This window comes from Cricetulus griseus, chromosome 7, assembly GCF_003668045.3.
Source record: "Cricetulus griseus strain 17A/GY chromosome 7, alternate assembly CriGri-PICRH-1.0, whole genome shotgun sequence".
NCBI lineage: Eukaryota > Metazoa > Chordata > Mammalia > Rodentia > Cricetidae > Cricetulus > Cricetulus griseus.
The window spans coordinates 109,983,734-110,002,675 of record NC_048600.1 but is presented as its reverse complement, the minus strand read 5'-3'; the positions used below and the strand labels follow the sequence as shown (position 1 = coordinate 110,002,675).

At 46.9% G+C, this 18,942-nt stretch overlaps 1 non-coding gene across 1 annotated transcript; it reads right to left on the bottom strand.

Moving 5' to 3' along the window:
- Nucleotides 1-74: 74 nt before the first annotated feature.
- Mir152 (microRNA mir-152) lies at nt 75-152 on the bottom strand. Its single transcript, NR_105130.1, has one exon. It is a non-coding gene; the product is annotated as a microRNA mir-152 (primary transcript).
- Between the last annotated feature and the right edge of the window lie 18,790 nt (nt 153-18,942).

Genomic DNA, 18,942 nt, shown 5'->3' with positions numbered 1-18,942 from the left:
ACTCTACTACTCCCAGGCAGATGTTCCACTGCAGGTCCGAGGAGTGGGCTCTGTGCCCGCTGGGTGCAGAAAGTCCTACCGGGCCCAAGTTCTGTCATGCACTGACTGCTCCAGAGCCCGAGTCGGAGTGTATCACAGAACCTGGGCCCGGGGAACAGCGGCGCCGAGCCTCCTTGTGTCCAGCTGACCCCAAGCTCCAGAAGCGCGGCCATCACCCTGGAGCAAGGGAGCCCAACCAGACCACCGCGCCACTCCCACTCCTCCCTCGTCCGTCCCGCTAGACTCTCACCCCCACTCCCGCCACCGCAGTCAGTCCCTGTAACTGCTGGTGAGCTCCCCCAGAACTTCAGCCCCGCGACACTCCACTCGGGCCAGGCCTCCTCGCCCGTGCGCTCCGGGACCAACTTTTTTCTCCCCTCCTTGGGCCCGGGCTCGCTCTCCGGGGCTAGGCAGTGGTGGCACAAAGTTCCCAGCCCGGGAGCCCGAGGCAAGTCGGCTGCCCCCCACCCCAATCCTGCAGCCCCGGGACCCAGCGCTCTACGCTCCGTACCCTCAGTTCCGTGGCTCGGGTGGGCGGCGCTGCGCCCCCGGCTTGGGCGGCCGAGGCCCCCTCCCCCGGGTGCGGACGTGGCCAGGCCTCCGGCCGCTGCATTCCGCTCGCTGCCTGCACTGACAGCGCCGCCCCGCCCCGCGCCCGTCCCCCGCGGCGCCGCCCCTCCGCCCAGTACTGCGTGGCTGGCCTGTGAGTCTCCCCTCTCTCTGAGCCAGCTTCCCGCCCGACCCCCACTCCGCAGAACCGCCTCTCCCCACCTGGCTTCTTTCTCATTCTTCTTCCTGGGCCCCTCTCTGTGCCCACAAGTTTCTCGGGTAACCCAAAGCCCCTCTTCCCTCTTCCTGCCTCTTCTGGCCCTGGGGTCTGCCACTTTGGTTCATAGAGGTGTCCACGTGGCTGTCCAGGGCCAGCCTGAATCATAGGCGAGGCTTACTTTTTTCTCAGGACTCCTAGGTGTTATTGGGACAAATATTTTAAGACACCTTTTTGGATCTCAGGACAAAGCCGATCAGAAAGATAGGTGGCAACCCCTTCCATGGAGAAGAGTTCTCCTCTCATACTCCTTGGGGGAAAAATACAAAACAAAACAAACATGGGCTTAGGAACACCTCCCCCAGGCATTTTTCAATATGCAGAGGAGGAAAAGGCGGGTAGTTCAAGCCCATAATCCAGCCTGAGCCTGCAGACTATCCTGGCCAGAGTGCAATCACACACGGTGAAGTATTTAATGGTGCCTGGCCAACCATTCAGAACACTGATGGTGTGTGCCTTTTACACTGAACATTCTCATTGTCTGTCAAAAGCCATGCCTGGGAAGGAGGCGTTTTCAGACATCGTGTGACTTTTTCAAGTTGGTTGGGCTAATAGGTGGGAGAGTTCCCAGGCTTCGGAAAGAAGTTTCCCCCATTTTGTCCTTGAGGGCCGCAGAGTGGAGTGTCACAATCACTCATCTCAGATGGTCCACACGAGGCTTCCTTCCACTGAACACATCAAGCCTTTCTCTTCCCAACTTTCACCTTTTTTTTTTTTTTTTGAAAGTTACACTATCTATCTAATTTATTTAGTTATTCAGTGTTCCACAGCACTCATGTGGCGGTCAGAGGACAACTTATAGGAGTCAGTTCTCTCCTACTTTCTGGGTCTTGAGGAATGGAATTAGGCTGTTAGCCTTCACCCACTGAGGCATCTTATTGGCCTGAAAGCTTCTTCTTAAATATCCTCATCAAAGGGGCTGGAGAAATGGATCAATAATTAAAAAGTATTTGCTGCTCTTGCACAATACCCAAGTTCAGTCTCCACTCTCACATCACATGGCTGTCAACCACCTGTAACTCAGGTTCCAGAGGATCTGGCATCCTCTTCTGGCTTCCACAGGCATTACATACATGTGGTGCACATACAGACAAGGAGGCACACACAAAAATGAATAAATAAATAAATAAATAAATAAATATATTTTCCTGGGTATGGTGGTACTTGTCTTTAATCCCAGAATTTGGGAGGCAGAAGCCCGGCCTCAAGTCAGTTTTTTAAAGTTATAAGAATTTCTCGCCAGGAGATGGTGGCACACTCCTTTAATCCCAGCACTTGGGAGGCAGAGGCAGGTGCATCTCTGTGTGTTCAAGGTCAGCCTGGTCTACAGAGCTAGTTCCACAACAGCCAGAGCTACACAGGGAAACCCTGTCTCATAACCCAAATGCTCCCCACAAAACAAAACAAAAAATTCTTAAAGAAAGAAAGATTCTGCTGGGGGTGGGGTCACACCTTTTATTCCAGCACTTGGGAGGCAAAGGCAGGCAGATCTCTGAGTTCAGGGCCAGCCTGGTCTACAGAGTGAGTTCTAGAACAGCCAGGGCTACACAGAGAAACCCTGTCTTGAAAAAAAAAAAACAAAAAAGAAAGAAAGATCGAAAGCCAGGCATGATGGCTTATATCTATAATCTCAATACTTGGGAGGAAGGCTGAGACAGGAGAATTGATGAATTTGAGACCTGTCTGGGCTTCAGAGTGAGCCTCTGTCTCAAAACAAACAAAACAACAACAAGAAGCTGGCCAGGGAGAACTATGGCTATACTTAGAATATAGAGGTAGGATGAGCAGGAATTAAAGGGTTAGGGTTAGGGTTAGGGTTAGGGTTAGGGTCAGCTACACGAGAGCCCTCCTCACAGTAGAACTAACAGGGCAGGTGATATAGCTCGGTGGGTAAAGTTGCTTGCTACCAAGCCCAGTGGACTGAGTTTAATGTTTAATCCCCAGAACAGAGATGGAGGGGGAACGAACCCACAGTCCTCTTACTTCTAAATTGAGGCATGCACACACAAATGTACACGCACAATAAATAAATGTGGGGAAAAAAACGAATTAAACAAGCAAATAAGTGAGACTTGAGCAGGAGCAGAAAAAAAGTAATGGAGCAAGCCAGGAAGATAGGAACAAGCATCCATTAATTCACAGATCCTTTCTTTGCAGGTGTGACCAAACCTTCCTTGCAGGCTAGCAGAGTTGTAACTGTGCATATAGTCAACAATATTGAGTGCAATGTGTGTGTGCTGTGGATCCAGAATTTGGGCATTTTGTCTCGATTCTAGACAGGGGAAGTTATGTTAATGGCCATGCTGGCTGGATATAGTATATTAATTGATTTAGCTTTTCCTTAGGCTGCATTCAGACCGAGCATGCTTACCCAAAGCAGCCAAAACAAAGACAGGCTTTGGCTGGGAGAAACTGGCAAGAAGAAGGCCCCTCAGTACCACAAGAACATCAGTGTGAGCTTCGAGATACTCAAAGACTGCACGGAGGACACCTATATAGAAAAGGAACACCCCATTCACTGATAATGTCTTCACATGAGGGCGGCTACCACCCAGTGTGGTGACCATGTTGAGGATTAAGAGGACTATTGTGACCCACAGGGACTATCTCTACTACAATTGCCTTGAGAAGGACCACAAGAACATGTCTGTGCGTGTACCCCCTGCTTCAGGGGCCTGTATGTAGGTAACATCCGTGGTTGAGTGCAGGCCCTTGAGCAAGACAGTGAATGCAGTTCAGTGTGCTCAAGGTCACCAAGGCTGCCAGCACCCAGAAGCAGTTCCAGAATTTGGAGAGGATGCCAGTTGACTCCCCAAACACAGAGAAGTTCTTTTTTGTTTTGTTTTGTTTGTTTTGTTTTTAGAGACAGGGTTTCTCTGTAGTTTTTGGAGACTGTCCTGGAACTCTCTTTGAAGACTAGGCTGGAATCAAACTCACAGAGATCCACCAGTCTCTGCTCTGCCTCCCGAGTGCTGGGACTAAAGGCATGCGCCACCACCGCCCATCGAGAAGTTCTTCTAACTTTAAAAAAATGACTTGAGGCCAGGTGGTAGTGGCACTTGCCTTTGATCCCAGCACTCGGGAGGCAGACGCAGGCAGTTCTCTGTGAGTTCAAAGCCACCCTGGCCTACAGAGCGAGTTCCAGGACAGCCAGAGCTACACAGAGAAACCCTGTCTGGAAAAAAAAAAAAAAAAAAAAAAAAAAAAAAGAACAGTATGAAAGCTGGGCTATGGTGGTGCACACCTTTAATCCCAGCATTCTAGAGGCAGAGGCAGGAGGATTTCTGTGAGTTCAAGCACAGCCTAGTCTACAAAGTGAGTTCCAGGACAGCCAGAATTATATAGAGAAATTCTGTGTCTGAAAAAAACAAAAAACAACAAACAAACAAACAAAAAAACAGTACCCAAAGCTCATACCTAGCTTCTGTTTGGTACATGGTACCCACATTGGAGGGGTCAGTCTTCCTTTTCTTTCTTTTCTTTTTCTGTTTTTTTGAGACAGGGTTTCTCTGTGAAGCCTTAGCTGTCTTGGAACTCACTCAATAGACCAGGCTGGCCTCAAATTTACAGAGATCTGCCTGCCTATGCCTCCCAAGTGCTGGGACTAAAAGCATGTGCCACCACCGCCAGGCTCAAATTCAACCTTTGAAGAACTAGATGTTGGGTTTGTAGAAAGGGCTCAGTGATTAAGAGCACTAGGTGCTCTTCCAGAGGATCAAGATTCAGTTCCCAGAACCCACATGGCAGCTCACAACTGTCTGTATCTCCGGTCCCAAGGGATCCAATGCCTTTGTCTGTCTTCTGTGGGCAGAGCAAGTTTGGTACACAAGCTTTGTGCAGCCAAAACATCCCTACACATAAACAAAAATAATTTTTTAAATGAGATGTTTGGGGTTGGGGATTTAGCTCAGTGGTAGAGCGAGCGATTGTTTAGCAAGAGCAAGGCCCTGGTTCAGTCATCAGCTCTGAGAAAAAGAAAGATGAGATGCTCATCCATGATAGCCCCTCCCAAGCCCTTGGCAGAACCCTAGGATTCTCCCAAATAAGGGTTACTATGAGTGACGAAACAGAGAAACCACCACACTAGACTGTTTTGTGGGCAGAAAGAAAGAGTTATGGTGATGCACACCTTTAATCCCAGTACTCGGGAGGCAGAAGCAGGCGGATCTCTGTGAGTTCAAGGCCAGCCTGGTCTTCAGAGCGAGTGCCAGGATAGGCTCCAAAGCTACACAGAGAAACCCTGTCTCAAAAAATCCAAAAAAGAAAAAAGAAAGAGTTATTGCTGAGGCCATCTCTTGGTTTGCAGAGGAGAGGGACAGAGAGAAGAGCAAAATGACAGAAAAGCAAGATTTTATTTGACAGTCAGCAGGTTGGGGATCTGGTAATAGAAGCTGTCTGACTGATCAGGAACTAGGTATCCTTGCCAGAGGTGTTTGACCTTTGTGGGAAGGTTAAGGGAAGTTCCCAGTGAATATAAACGGCCTTTAATCAATCTACTTTTCTAGTGAACAGAAACCTTTAGGCTTGTTCGTCCAATAACAGTCCTTCTGTTTACTGGGCCAGAGTCCTTCTGTTTAGGACAATGTCACCAACACTGCCATTTTAGGGACGGGGGGGACATTGGACCTGACAGTTATACCTTTAGTAAGCTTCCAAGTGAACATGCAGGCTCTCAAATGGAGATGGGGTTGGACAGCGTCATCCACACAGTATCACCTTAAGAGGACTTTGTAGTTCATACCAGCTGTGGGAAAGCACACAGGTGCAGCAACAGACAGCTAGTTTGGTAGTCTGCTCAGAGTGAAGAAGCCATGGCTGGGTTTAAAACCACTCAGTGGGCAGTAGTGGCGCACGCCTTTAATCCCAGCACTTGGGAGGCAGAGGCAGGAGGATCTCTGTGAGGTTGAGGCCAGCCTGGTCTATAGAGTGAGTTTCAGGACAGCCTAGGCTACACAGAAACACTGTCTGAAAAAATAAAACACAAAATAAAATAAAACAATAACCAGGACAGCCTCCAAAGCCACAGAGAAACCCTGTCCCTGAAAAATCCCAAAAAAAAAAACCCAAAAAACAATAAAGCCAGTCAGTAAAGCATTTGCCTCCTAAGCCTTAGAATCTGAGTTCAGCCCTCAGAACCCATGTAAAAATGCTGAGCATGGGCCATGCTTGGGAGACAGACACCTGAGGCTCTCTAGGGCTTGCTGGTCAACCATGCTAATCTAATTGGGATCTCCAGGCTAATAAGAGGCCCAGTGTCAAAGCAGATGGGCAGCATTCTTGAAAATGACACCTGAGCTTGTCCTGTGGCCTCCACACATGTGCACCTGCACATACAAGAGCAAGCACACACTTGCCTTACAAAATACAGGGCAGAAAGCTATGTGCAGTGGTTCTGGCCTGTAATCTTAGCTTCTCGAGTAGAATGAGGTAGGAGGATTGCACCTTTGAGTATAACCTGGGATACATATTGAGACTCTGTCTCAAAAGACAAAAGAAGGGCCAGGCTAGGTGGTGCACACCTTTAATCCCAGCACTTGGGAGGTAGAGACAGGCAGATCTCTGTGAGTTTGAGGCCAGCCTGGTCTACAGAGTGAGTTCCAGGACAGCTGGACCTACATAGCGAGAACCTGCCTCAACAAACAAACAAAACAATAGTAACAAAATAATAATAAAATAAAAATGAGCTGAAGAGATGGTTCACTAGCTCTCCAGTTAAGAGTGTTTACTTCAAAGAGTGGTGGTGGTAGTGTATGCTTTTAATGCCAGAATTGTTGAATTGTTAGTATTCAGACATTTGTACCGGCCTACCCTTGGGGTTCTGACAGGATACATCCTCAGCTGCAGCCACTATAGCACCACCTGTGCACATTCACAACATTCCCTTATAAAAGGTGGGCCTAGCCTACCCCAGGTCTCTCTTCCACTACTTGATATTCTTGTCCCCAGGGACTGGTCTCTGCCCCCTTAGCCCTCTGCCCCCCTCTCTGCCCCTTTTCTTCCTCTTCTCTCTCCTCTTCCAATAAACCCATGTGAGCCCTGTTGTATGGTGTGACACCTTCCTGCCATTTTTTAAAATTATAGCAAGCACTTGGGAGGCAGAGACAGGCAGATCTCTGTGACTTCAAGGTCAGCCTAGTCTACAGAGTGAGTTCCAGGACAGCCAGGATTGTTACATAGAGAAATCCTGTCTCAAAAAAGAAAGAAAGAAAGAAAGAAAGAAAGAAAGAAAGAAAGAAAGAAAGAAAGGAAGGAAGGAAGGAAGGAAGGAAGGAAGGAAGGAAGGAAAGAAAGGAAAGGAAAGGAAAGGAAAGGAAAGGAAAGGAAAGGAAAGGAAAGGAAAGGAAAGGAAAGGAAAGGAAAGGAAAAGGGAAAAGCACTTGCTTCTCTTGCAGAGCTCCTGAGTTTAATGTCCAGCACCTAAGTCAGGCAGTTTACAACCTCCCATAACGTCAGCGGCAGGGCCCTCTTCTGGCTCCCACTAGCACTGCATACACATGGATAAAAATCAAAATAATTCCTTAAAAACAAACCCAACATGTTGTCTTTGGGGTTCTTCCCTCTGCTTCCTCCAGGATTGTATGATTGTGTGATATTAGGGGGTCTGTACCTCTCTAATTCAGAGTCCGTGCCTCGGCTTCACTTGTTCTTTTTCTTTTGGAGTCCCAGGAGACTGTGTTTCCAGTGGAGTTCTCCTGTGGGCCTTGGTATTTCTTGGACAGGAGATCATTTCATTTCCTCTGACTCACCCTCCTGCTGCTGCCATGCCTGTGCTGTCTGTCCGTCCTGGGCTTTCAGCATCTGTTCCTGTGTGACAGGAGGAAACAGCTCTCTCGGGCACCAGCCTCCGTCCTTCCTGCTAGAATGTCAAGAGGGGGAGGTGTGTATGTTCCAGAATATGAGACGTGGATGGGCTGCACTGGACAGAAAGCACAAGTGTTCCTGCTCTGTCTACAGGATGGGTTTTAGCAAGCCATTCTGGGGACAGCTCTCCTTTCTCCAAAGCCCTTGGTTTCTCTGAGACAAAGCTTCTGAGTGGGTGGAGAGGTGGAGAGAGAGAGCTGGCTAAGAAAAGGAAGCCTGGCATGGTGGTTCAAGTCTATATTCCCAGTACTTAGGAGGCAGAGGCAGGAATAGCAGGAGTTAAAGTCACCTTGATTACTTAGCAAGTTTGAGACTAGCCTCATCTACATGAGACCTTGTATAAAATGAATAAATAAATCTTACATTCAACTTACCCCATTCATTGAATGGCTATACATACACATTCTGACTTTTTTCTTTTTGTGAGACAGTGTCTTGCTATGTAGCCTTGGCTGGCCTGGAACTCACTATATGGTTCTGTCTAACCTTGAACTCATAGCAATTCTCCTGCATCAACTTCCCCAGTGCAGGGACTACAGGTGGGCACCCCCATGCCTGGCTGTACTCTGAGTTTTAAGATTGTGACTGTGTATATTGTTGTCCTCACTTAGCTAAAGTTAGTCTAATTAGTGAGTGACAAAGCTGGGATTTTAAACCTCCTAAATCCAAAACACCCACTCTCCCCACTTCACAATGCACCTGCCTGATTGTGACATGCCACACTGAGACCTACACAAAGAGCATTACCCAATTCTGTTTGGGGCGATTCTGGGAGACCCATGGGATGGTTGAACTCAGCTTCAAAAAATGTTATACAGAGACATGAATGAACAATGAGATGTTTTCCTTGTAGAGGTCAGGAAGAGCGCATCCTACAATCAGATGATGATTCTAGTCTGGGCCTTAGCTCTGCTGCTTCCATCCTACTGGGATTCTTGCTCCAAGCTAGTGAGTTATTCTCTACTCCATCTACAAGGAAGAATCTTGCTGATTGTCAGTTCTGCAGGGGATGGGGAGTGGATTGATCCAGCTGGGGTGGGACTGGGTCACTGTTCATTTTCTAAGTTCCCTAGGTAGTTCTCTGGTGCAGCCAAGATTGAGAAGCCTTACGGTAATGGCTACCTGGAGGAGCTGGCGGCAAGCAGAGGTATGCCTCTTCCGATGGGTTTATGGGAACACACTTTCCCAGGATGATCACCACCCAAGAAAAGAGACCAGATGTCTGCAGTAGCTGGAAAACCAATTGATTTCCTTTGCAAGACATGTTAACATTTTAGTATTGACAGGATATAACTCTAGAATCTCTCAGGAGGGCTGTAGGAAAGCAATCTCAGGCAGTCATCTAGTCCATCCCCCTGGATTACATAGTTTTGGAGGGGAAGACACTTCGACAGATGGATTTGTTTTTTAAGGACAGGTCTCATGTATCCCACGGTAGTCTCAAAGTCTCCTCACACTTGCTATGAAAGGAAGCTGGCCTTGAACACCTGATATTCCTGCCGCCATCTCCAGAATGCTAGGATTTTAAGACATGCATCACCACATCTGGCTACTTTTTTTTTTTTTCTTTTGTTTGTTTTTTTCAAGATAGGGTTTCTCTGTGTAGCTCTGGCTGTCTTGGAACTTTCTCTGTAGACCAGCCTGGCCTCTAACTCAGAGATCCCTCTGTCTCTACCTCCCAAGTGCTGAGATTAAAGATGTATGTCACCACTGCCTGGCATGTACCGGTGTGTCTGTGTGTGAGTGTGTTTGTGTATGTGTGTGTGTATGTATGCATGTATGCATGTATGTATGTATGTATTTATTTAGTACAGGGTCTCGTCATGTAACCCAGACCTGTTTCCAGCTCTCAGTGCCCCTGCTTCATCTTCCTGAAGGTTGGGATTGTAGGCTTCCATCACTATATCCAGATAAACAATTTTGTTTTGTTTTGAGACAAAGTCTCACCAGGTAGCCCTGACTGGCCTGGAACTCACAGAGATCTGCCTGCTTCTGTCTCAAAGTGCTAGGATCTGCCTCCAAGGGTGTGCCCCACACCCCAGCAGGTCAAACATTTCTAAAGAAGGAAAGATAACAGACAACCAGAAAGGCAGCATTAGGGGACAGAGCCATTTCCTGTCACTCTACCCACCCATAAGCCCTTCTCTGAGCATTTCCTGGTTGGCCTCATCCTTCAGGGATGACAAGGACAGAAGTGCCTGCAGAAGCAGCCTTTCCTACTGGAGAGGTGGCAGAGTCAGCATGCGCCCCCAGGAGGAGTGGGCATTCCAGAATATGCCTTATAGTTAGTGGCCCTTTTCAAAATTTGATTTACTTTGTGTATGCATGCCCACAGTTGTACACACATGTCACAGCAGGCATGCGGAGGTCAGAGGGCAACTTTGTGAAGTCAGTTCTCTCCTTTGTCCGTGTCAGTCCCAGGGATCAAACTCAGATGATCGGACTTGGCAAGTGTCTTTACCTGGTGAAGCATTTGATGGCCCCTTAGCTATCTCTTTTATGAGCCCAAGATCTCATCCTGGCCTCCCACTGCTTTTCTCTGTTACTGTGGCCGGCAGTTGCCAGGCAAGGCCTGGTTTTACTGATGGTTGTCAGCCCCTCCCTTAGGAAGCAAGGGCATGCTCTCACTTTTTCCAGCTGTCTCTCAGTCTGATTTAATGGATATACAGGGACTGATGACACATCAGCATGGGATCTTTCTTTTGCTTCTTGGGTAATTGTCCTATTAACAGCTGTCCCAGGCAAAGAGAAGGGGGAGGGCCTAAGGGAGCAGGAGGGTGCTTTCCTGAGTGAAGAACACACCCTGGATTTTACAAGGTTAACCAGCAGGTTCCGGGAAGGAGCTGTTGTACCTGCTCAGACTTGATCTGGAACTCTAGACAGAGTGGAGACTGGCTTTTGGTCTGATCTCCCAACTACCGCGTATTAAATATCCCTAAAGCTGCACCCTGCCAGGCCAAAGTTGCCTGACATTATGACTGAGGTTGTCTGTGTTGGTTAATCTCAGCAAATTTTAAACTTTACTTTTTTTTTACCCTTCTTTTCCTTGCTACTGAGAAGCAAACAGGTTCAAATACTCTTCCCCTTTTTGGGTAATGCTGGGAATCAAATCCAGGGCCTTTAGCATGTAAAGTATGTGTATGTTATACCATTAAGTTACGTTCCTAGCCTGCTGCAGCCATAACATCTAACACAGTCTAACTCCACAAGAGCTTCTGATTTCTCTTTTTTTCTCTCAGTTTTAACACAGATAATTATTATACACATTTATATAGTGTTGGGTGGTAAAAGAAAATGATCAGTACAGTGTAGGAAAATATAAAAAAAATCTCTCCACAACTCTCTTCACCCTTCTCCAACTGGAGCCTCTCTCAGTGCCTGCCATTCCCTTGACATCTGGGACCCCAGAGGAAGGGAAGGGAAAGAGGAAGGTAGTTACTGCTATTCTGTGATACTTAGAAATTATTAAAAAGTGACCAAAAAGGGCCAGCTGTGGTTGCACAGCCTTTGGGAGGCAGAGGCAAGTGAATTTCTGTGAGTTCAAGGCCAGCCTGAGCTGCAAAGTGAGCCCCAGGCTAGCCAGGGCTGCAAAGAGAGAGCCTGACTGTAAATAAATAAACAAAATAAAGCAAATAAATAAATAAATAAATGAACAAACAAACACAATAAATAATAATGAAGGCGGTGGCAGCCACTTGTGAGGCTGAAGCCGAAGGGTCACATGTCTCCAGGAGGAGTTTGGGCAACACTGTAATACCTGCACTCAGAAGCTGAAATTGGGGGATCGCTGATTGTTCCAGGCTAGTGCAGGCTATGTTTGGAGCCCTTGATTCAAAAACCATAGGAGGACTGGTAAAATGACTCAGCAGGTAAAAGCATTGGCTGCTAAGCCTGATGACCCAAGTTTCATCTCTGGGATCCACACGGTATAAGGAGAAAATCCCCTCCTGAAATCTCCTCACACATTCCTGCATGCGTGTGAGTGAGCAGGCACACACAAATAAATGTCATACAATTTTTTAAAGAAGCCAAATAAAAAACAAACAAACAAAAATGGTCTTGTCAATCCTGGCAGTGCTGCTTAGAAGACTGAGCCAGGAAGATTACAAGTTCAATGTCTATGTTGGCTGCAGAGTGAGTCCAAGGCCAGTCTGGGCAACTTAATGAGACCCTGTCTCAAAATAGAAAGCAGAAAGAGGGTTAGGGATATAGATCACTGCTAGTCGCCTAGCATATGGGAGACCCAGAGTTCAAATCCTGGTGCCACAATTGTAACTCAGAATTTGATACTGTTCACTCCTATGATTTTGTTGTTGTTGTTGCTTTCTCTGTGTAACAGAGACAGGGTTTCTCTGTGTAACAACCCTGGCTTTGTAGACCAGGTTGGCCTTCAACTCACAAAGATGTGCCAGCCTCTGCCTCCCAAGTGCTGGGATTAAAGGCATGTGCCTGGCTCACTCCTTTGATTTTTAAATACATTCAAATTCTTGATTAACTTTGTGGTAAATAGTTACAGTTACATCTAAAACCCCCAAAAATCCCCCAGAAACAAGGTTTCTCTTTGTATCCTTGACTGTCCTGGAACTGGCTCTATAGACCATGCCAGCCTCTTACTTGGAGACCCACCTGCCTCTTCCTCCCCAATGCTGGGCTTAAGGTGTTCACCACTACCACCACCCTGTTCCAAATCTTTTTTTCTTTCTTTTTTTTTTCCATTTTTTTTTTCGAGACAGGATTTCTCTGTGGCTTTGGAGGCTGTCCTGGAACTAGCTCTCGTAGACCAGGCTGGTCTCAAACTTATAGAGAGATTTGCCTGCCTCTGCCTCCCGAGTGCTGGGATTAATGATGTGCGCCACCACCGCCTGGCTTCCAAAACTCTTTCTTAATGTAATATGTGTATTTAATCTTTGAGAATTTCATATATATTGTGCTGGCTAGTTTTATGTCAACCTGACACAAGCTAGAATCATCAGAGAGGAGCAAGCCTCAATTGAGAAAATGCCTCTAAAAGATCAGACTGTGAGCAAGACTGCAGGGCATTTTTTAATTATTGATTGCTGTGGGAGGGCCCTGCCTATCCTGGGCTGGTGGTCCTGGGTTCTATAAAAAAGCAGGCTGGCAATCTATGGGAAGCAAGCCAAGAGAAACAAGCTGGTAAGCAGGACCCTCCATGGCCTCTGCATGAGCTTTTGCTTCCAGGTTCCTGCCCTGTTTGAGTTCCTGTCCTGACTTCCTTCAGTGATGAAGGGCGGTATGGAAGAGTAAGCTAAATAAACACTTTCCTTCTCAAGTTGCTTTGGTCATGGTGTTTCATCACAGCAATAGAAACCCTAACTAAGGTGAGTGTGTGTGTGTGTGTGTGTGTGTGTGTGTGTGTGTGTGTGTGTGTGTGTGTGTGGTAAAATGCATTTTGAAAATATCCAGCCTGAATTCATTCCCTCCAACTCTTCTGGAACCCTTCCATCCTTAGTTCTCTTCTCCCACTTTCATGTGGGTTGTGATGGAATTTGGGTTGTCAGGCTTGCATCATGAGGTGGCAAGTCTTTACCCAATGAACCATCTTGTCCTCCCCTCCCCCCCCTTTTTGGGGGGTTTGAGACAGGGTTTCTCTGTGGCTTTGGAGGCTGTCCTGGACCTAGCTCTTGTAGACCAGGCTGGTCTGGAACACACAGAGATCCACCTGCCTCTGCCTCCTGAATGCTGGGATTAAAGGCATGTGACACCACCACCGGGCTACCCCCTCCCGTTTTTTGAGACAGGTCTCAGTGGTGGTCAATTCTGTAATCCCTGACCTTGGGAAACCAAAGCAAAGGAATAACTATCAAGGGATGGATGGGCAGACAGCAAAACATTAAACCGGGGCTCAACTAGGCAGAAACTGCCTAGGGAAGTTGAGACAGTCAGTTGGAATTATCAATTGAGCATTCTCTCTGTGGATCAGCTTCCTGTAACTGGACTTCTGGCTCCTCTTTCCCACTGCTGCCTACCCCGCTTTGTGAGACAGGGTCTCACTTTGTAGCTCTGGAACTCTCTTTGTAGATCAGGCTGGCTTCACACGGAGGTCATTCTACCTCCGGAGTGCTGGAATAAAAGTCCCGGGTCAGCATGCTCTGCTGTAGACACTTTTGTATCACAGCAGTAGTGACCTCTGTTGGGGACAGTTTACCTTCTATCTGTTCTTGAGGGCACAGTGGTTTTACTCTTGGACTCTTTTACTGTTCTCTCCCTCCCTGTCAGAATTCTGGTCAAGCATCCCAACCCAAAGACAAGGGAGGATACTTGACATAAGCGCGCTTGGGTCTGAAGGGGAGGGCATCTCAGCTTTCACAGCCACCTTCTCAGTGAACTCAAACGGCACATGACTCTTCACCAGTGCACTGTACATTACAGTGCCATTTCACACTACTGCGTAGGTTATCGTTTCTTTTTCTTTCCTTGTGTTGTGAGACAAGGTGAGTGCTCTCTCTATAGTTGAGGCTGCCCTTGAACTATTGATCTTCAGTTCATCCTACCATACTCTGAGATTAGAGCTGTAGGCTACTGAGCCTGATTCCAGTTTCTCCTTTAAGAAAATATTTACTTAGGAATGTACTTACTTTTTTCTTTTATTTTTGAGATTATCGTTTCTACCATTTCTCCCTTCCCGTTCCTCCCTCCAAACCTGCCCATATACCCCTCCTTGTTCTTTTTTCAAATTCATGGTCTCTTTTTTCATTAATTGTGAAAGACCCGCGAAGCGGTACTTTCGTACATCCAGGAATCAGCGAAACCACGAACTTTGGATGCAAAAGCAAGAGGCTTTATTAATAACACGGATATCCGGGGCTTAGCTTCTGTTTTGCCAAGCCCCAAGCCCCGGAAGGGGGGTCCTTTTTATAGGGGAAAAAGGCACCGTAATAGTCAGGCGAAACGGCCTTTATCTTTTGCCGGTCCAGATGGCTGACCTTGGGACGGAGCGATCTGGCAGGAGCCGGGGCGGCCTTGCGCGGCGGCGGGGAAGTGCCGGCAGCTGTGGGGATCAAGGGTCGGGGAGTGCAGGGGAGGATGTATTCCCCACGCACTCCGCCAGCTGCTAGCGGGGAAACTTAAAAGAAAAAGCTAAGGGCAGGGGTCTTTCAATTGCTGTTACATACATATACGTATTTCCATATGTATTCCTAAATATACTGTGTTGAGTCTGTATCGTGTTACTTGTATGTATATTTTCAGGGCTGACCATTTGGAACTGGACAAACAATTGCTGTACTCTTCCCTGAAGAAGAGTATTTTTTCCCACTCTCAGAATTTCTTAGTTGTCTATAGTTCTTTGTGAAGGATTGAGGCTTCACGGGCTTTCCCCCATCCTCTTTGGCATGCCTATTGGTATTGCTCTTGTTCAGCTAAAAGAAAAATACATTTACTTTTAATAAAACAAATAAAACCATTTCCTGGTGGGGGATGTCCTTCTGTATATATGTTTTTCTTATTGGTTGATGAATAAAACACTGATTGGCCAGTAGCTAGACAGGAAGATAGGCAGGGCTACCAGAGGAGGAGAATTCTGGGGAGAGGTAGGCAGGGGAAGACAATGGGGAGGTGCCATATAGCCAATGAAAGAGTAACATGCTGGAGCAGTCTCTGGTAAGGTAAGACTGAAAGACCCCGGAGGCTCAGGCCCCCAGGATCTCAGCCCAGGACTGTGGCGATCCCAATCACTAGACAGAGGCAAAAGCTTGGTGCAAACAACAAGAGGTTTTATTGCAGTTGTTTATCAAGCTAACCCCATTAGCTTGGGCCTTTTATCCATCCACCATGACAGATGGCTGGGAAAAGACCCTGAGAAACCATGGGACAAAGATCTTATAGGGCAGCGTAAGGGGAATATCTAGGGATACTCACAGGCTCAGGATTGGTGTGCCTCCAGGCTTGGAGGACTTGCCCTGTGTTGATTGGTCAACTGGTTGTTATGGCTCATAGGCCCTCCCAGGATGGTTGCTATGCTCTGCGCGTCACTGCTGTGCACTTGTCTGTAAAGCACACCCAGAGCCATAAAGCATAGAACCACCAGCTAACTTCTGATTGGTCCCTTGCCACGAGGCAGACATCTGACCTCCTAGTGACCAAGGCAAGGTTATAGCAAGCACGTGTTAGGCTGTTATGGCTGCCAAAATGGGGAGCTGGTCCCTTCAAGACCACATGGCAAGAGCCGGGCGTTAGTGGCGCACGCCTTTAATCCCAGCACTGGGGAGGCAGAGTCAGGCAGATCTCTGTGAGTTCGGGGCCAGCTGGTCTCCAGAGTGAGTGCCAGGATAGGCTCCAAAGCTACACAGAGAAACCCTGTCTCGAAAAAACAAAAACAAGAAAAGAAAAAGACCACATGGCAATACAAAAATGGGTTAATAATTAAGAGAGAGCTAGCCAATAAGAAGCCTGAGCCATTGGTTGAACAGTTTCTAATTAATATGTCTTTGTGTGTTTATTTGGGGCTAAACAATTGTGGGACCAGGTGGGAAAGAAACTCCATCTACAAATTTCCATCACAAATGCTACTGCATACTGAGGGCCAAGTGTCCCATTTATTTGTGTTTGCCACATGTGAATTGGTACATCTGTTGGAGCCCAGAAGGACCTTTCCCAACACTGACATCATACCTCTGGTTCCACCAACCTCTGAGACACAGCAGCCACACAGTAGGAGAGTGCCTGAGACATGATGCTTCTGACTGTGTGGACAGAAGGAATCTTCAAAACCCTGCTGGGTAACTGAGTTTCCACCTGGTACCATGGAACTGCTGACGCCAGGTCCCCACACCTGGCACAAAGGGATCACCTCCTCCAAGGCCGGTGGCTTCTCCATGCTTTTGTCCTTCATGGTCATGGCTAGAAAAGGCACTCTGATTCTTTTGAGACACCAGATTACTACGTTGTTGGCAGAGATGTCGATGAGGTGTTTGTTCTGACTGGGAAGGACTTTTGTGCTGAGTATCAGCTTGTTGTTGAAGTCACATTGCTGGGCTCCAGGGACCAGGGTACCCATTTTCCCAAACTGGGTCACCACCACCAGGATCTAGTTACTGAAGTCTGTGCGAATCTCCCAGTGAGAACCCCCTTCTCTCACTCAGTATACCACTGCCGTCTTCTGTTTGGATACTACCACTGGTTACATCCCATGGTTCCACTCTGCAATGGAGGCTGGTTCAGAGAAATCACCACCTCCTCAATGAGAGTGAACTGTGTTCTACCCATGGGTGAAGGACCCTGAGCTTGCACAGTGATGGGTGATGGCGGGATGCAGCCTGCAAGGGACACCCTCGGTAAATTGTGCCTCTATCCCTTTTTCCTAATAGCAGTATTTACCTTCATGGTCTTGATAATTTAGCCACTAAAAAAATGGTTTGTTTTCTTGTAGCATATCATATCCTCTTTCAAAGAGTGGTAATTAGTTCTTGACTGTATTATCAGAATTTTAGGACAAAAGCTTGGTCTCTAGCAGCCCTAACAAGCCAGGCTCTTGGATCCATCCCAATATGTCAGTTAAAGAGATGAGTATTAGTTACTTTTCTATGGCTGTGATAAAACACTGTGGCCAAGGCAACTTATATTAGGATTTGGGGCTTATAGTTCCAGAGGGCTAAGAATCCCTTACCCTCATAGCAGGGAGGTGTGACAACAGGCAGGCATGTCAAGTAGGGCTGGAAACTGGGAGCTGAGGGCTCAGGTCTGTTACAGCAAACAGCAAACAGCAAACATATTGAATTTGAAATGGAAAGTCTTCTGAAACCTCAAACTCCGCCCAGTGACATACTTCCTCCAGAAAGGCCACACCTCCTAGGCCTTTGCAAACAGACTTCAACTGGGGACCCGATATTCAAATGTCTGTCTCATTCAAACCACCACAAACAATGGTGAAAAGCAAGGACATATTTCATCACAGTGGTTTATTGGAAAGAGGAATAAGTTAAAGAGTCCAGTGAAACTAAGTTTATCTTTAGAGTACTAACATAAGCTCCAGATCAGTGGATTTCAACCTGGGGATGTTGACCCCTTTAGGGTCAAACAACCCTTTCACAAGGATTGCCTAAGACCATCAGAAAGCAGATATTTATATTACAACTCATGACTAGCAAAATTACAGTTATAAAATAGCAAGGAAAATAATTTTATGGTGTGTGTGGGGGGGGGGGTTCACCACAACATGAGGAACTGTATTAAAAGAGTTACAGGATTAGGAAGGTTGAGAACCACTGATTTCGATTTAAACAGGGGAAGAACTGAGACAATAGGCAAGAGGCATGTATAATGAAGCTATCATTACTTCAGTTCTGGTTCTGCAAAGTGGCCTGAAGAAGTGATTGTTTTCAAAGCCTGAGGGAACAATCTAGATTCATGAAGTCTCCTGCTTCAGGGTACACAGCCTTATCACCATAGAGAACTGCCCCCATTTGATTAGTTACCTGACTGAAGCACATTTTAGGGGTCTTTTTTTGGTGTGTGTGTATGGGGGTTTTGAGACAGGGTTTGTATGTGGCTTTGGAGGCTGTCCTGTAACTAGCTCTTGTAGACCAGACTGGCCTGGAATTCACAGAGATCCACCTGCTTCTGCCTCCCAAGTGCTGGGGTTAAACGCATGTGCCACTACGGACTGGCTCATTTTAGGGGTCTTGAAGGGGGCATTTAACAACTGATAAGATGACTAATTAAACAAGATAGATACAAAATGAAGTGAGAGACTCTAGGCTTTTATTCTGCTTTTAATTATAATTATCTTGTGAGGTCAAAGTAGTTTCAAAAGCCCATAATAATTGACTTTCTTCTCCCTGTATTTTTTTTTTTTTCTTTTGAGACAGGGTTTCTCATTGGATCCTGTTCTGAAACTCGGTCCATAGACTAGGCTGGCCTCAAACTCACAGAGATCTGCCTGCCTCTCTCTGCCTCCTGTGTGCTGGGATTAAAGGCATGTGCCACCACCACCTGCCTATCCCTCTTTTCCCTTTTAAGAAGGGTTTGTTAGGGATTGAATTTAGGGGCTTGTCATTTTTCTGTTTGTTAGATTTTTTTTTTCACTTTTCTGGTTGTTTTTGTTTTTAGATAGGCTGTTGCTATGTAGCCCTCATTGGCATGAATGAAACTCATCATGTAAACCAAGCTGATTTCAAACTTGCAGGGATCCCTCTGCTTTCTGAGTGCTAGGATGACAAGCCTGTGCCCCTAGCCCCGTTAGGAATGCACTCTAGTTG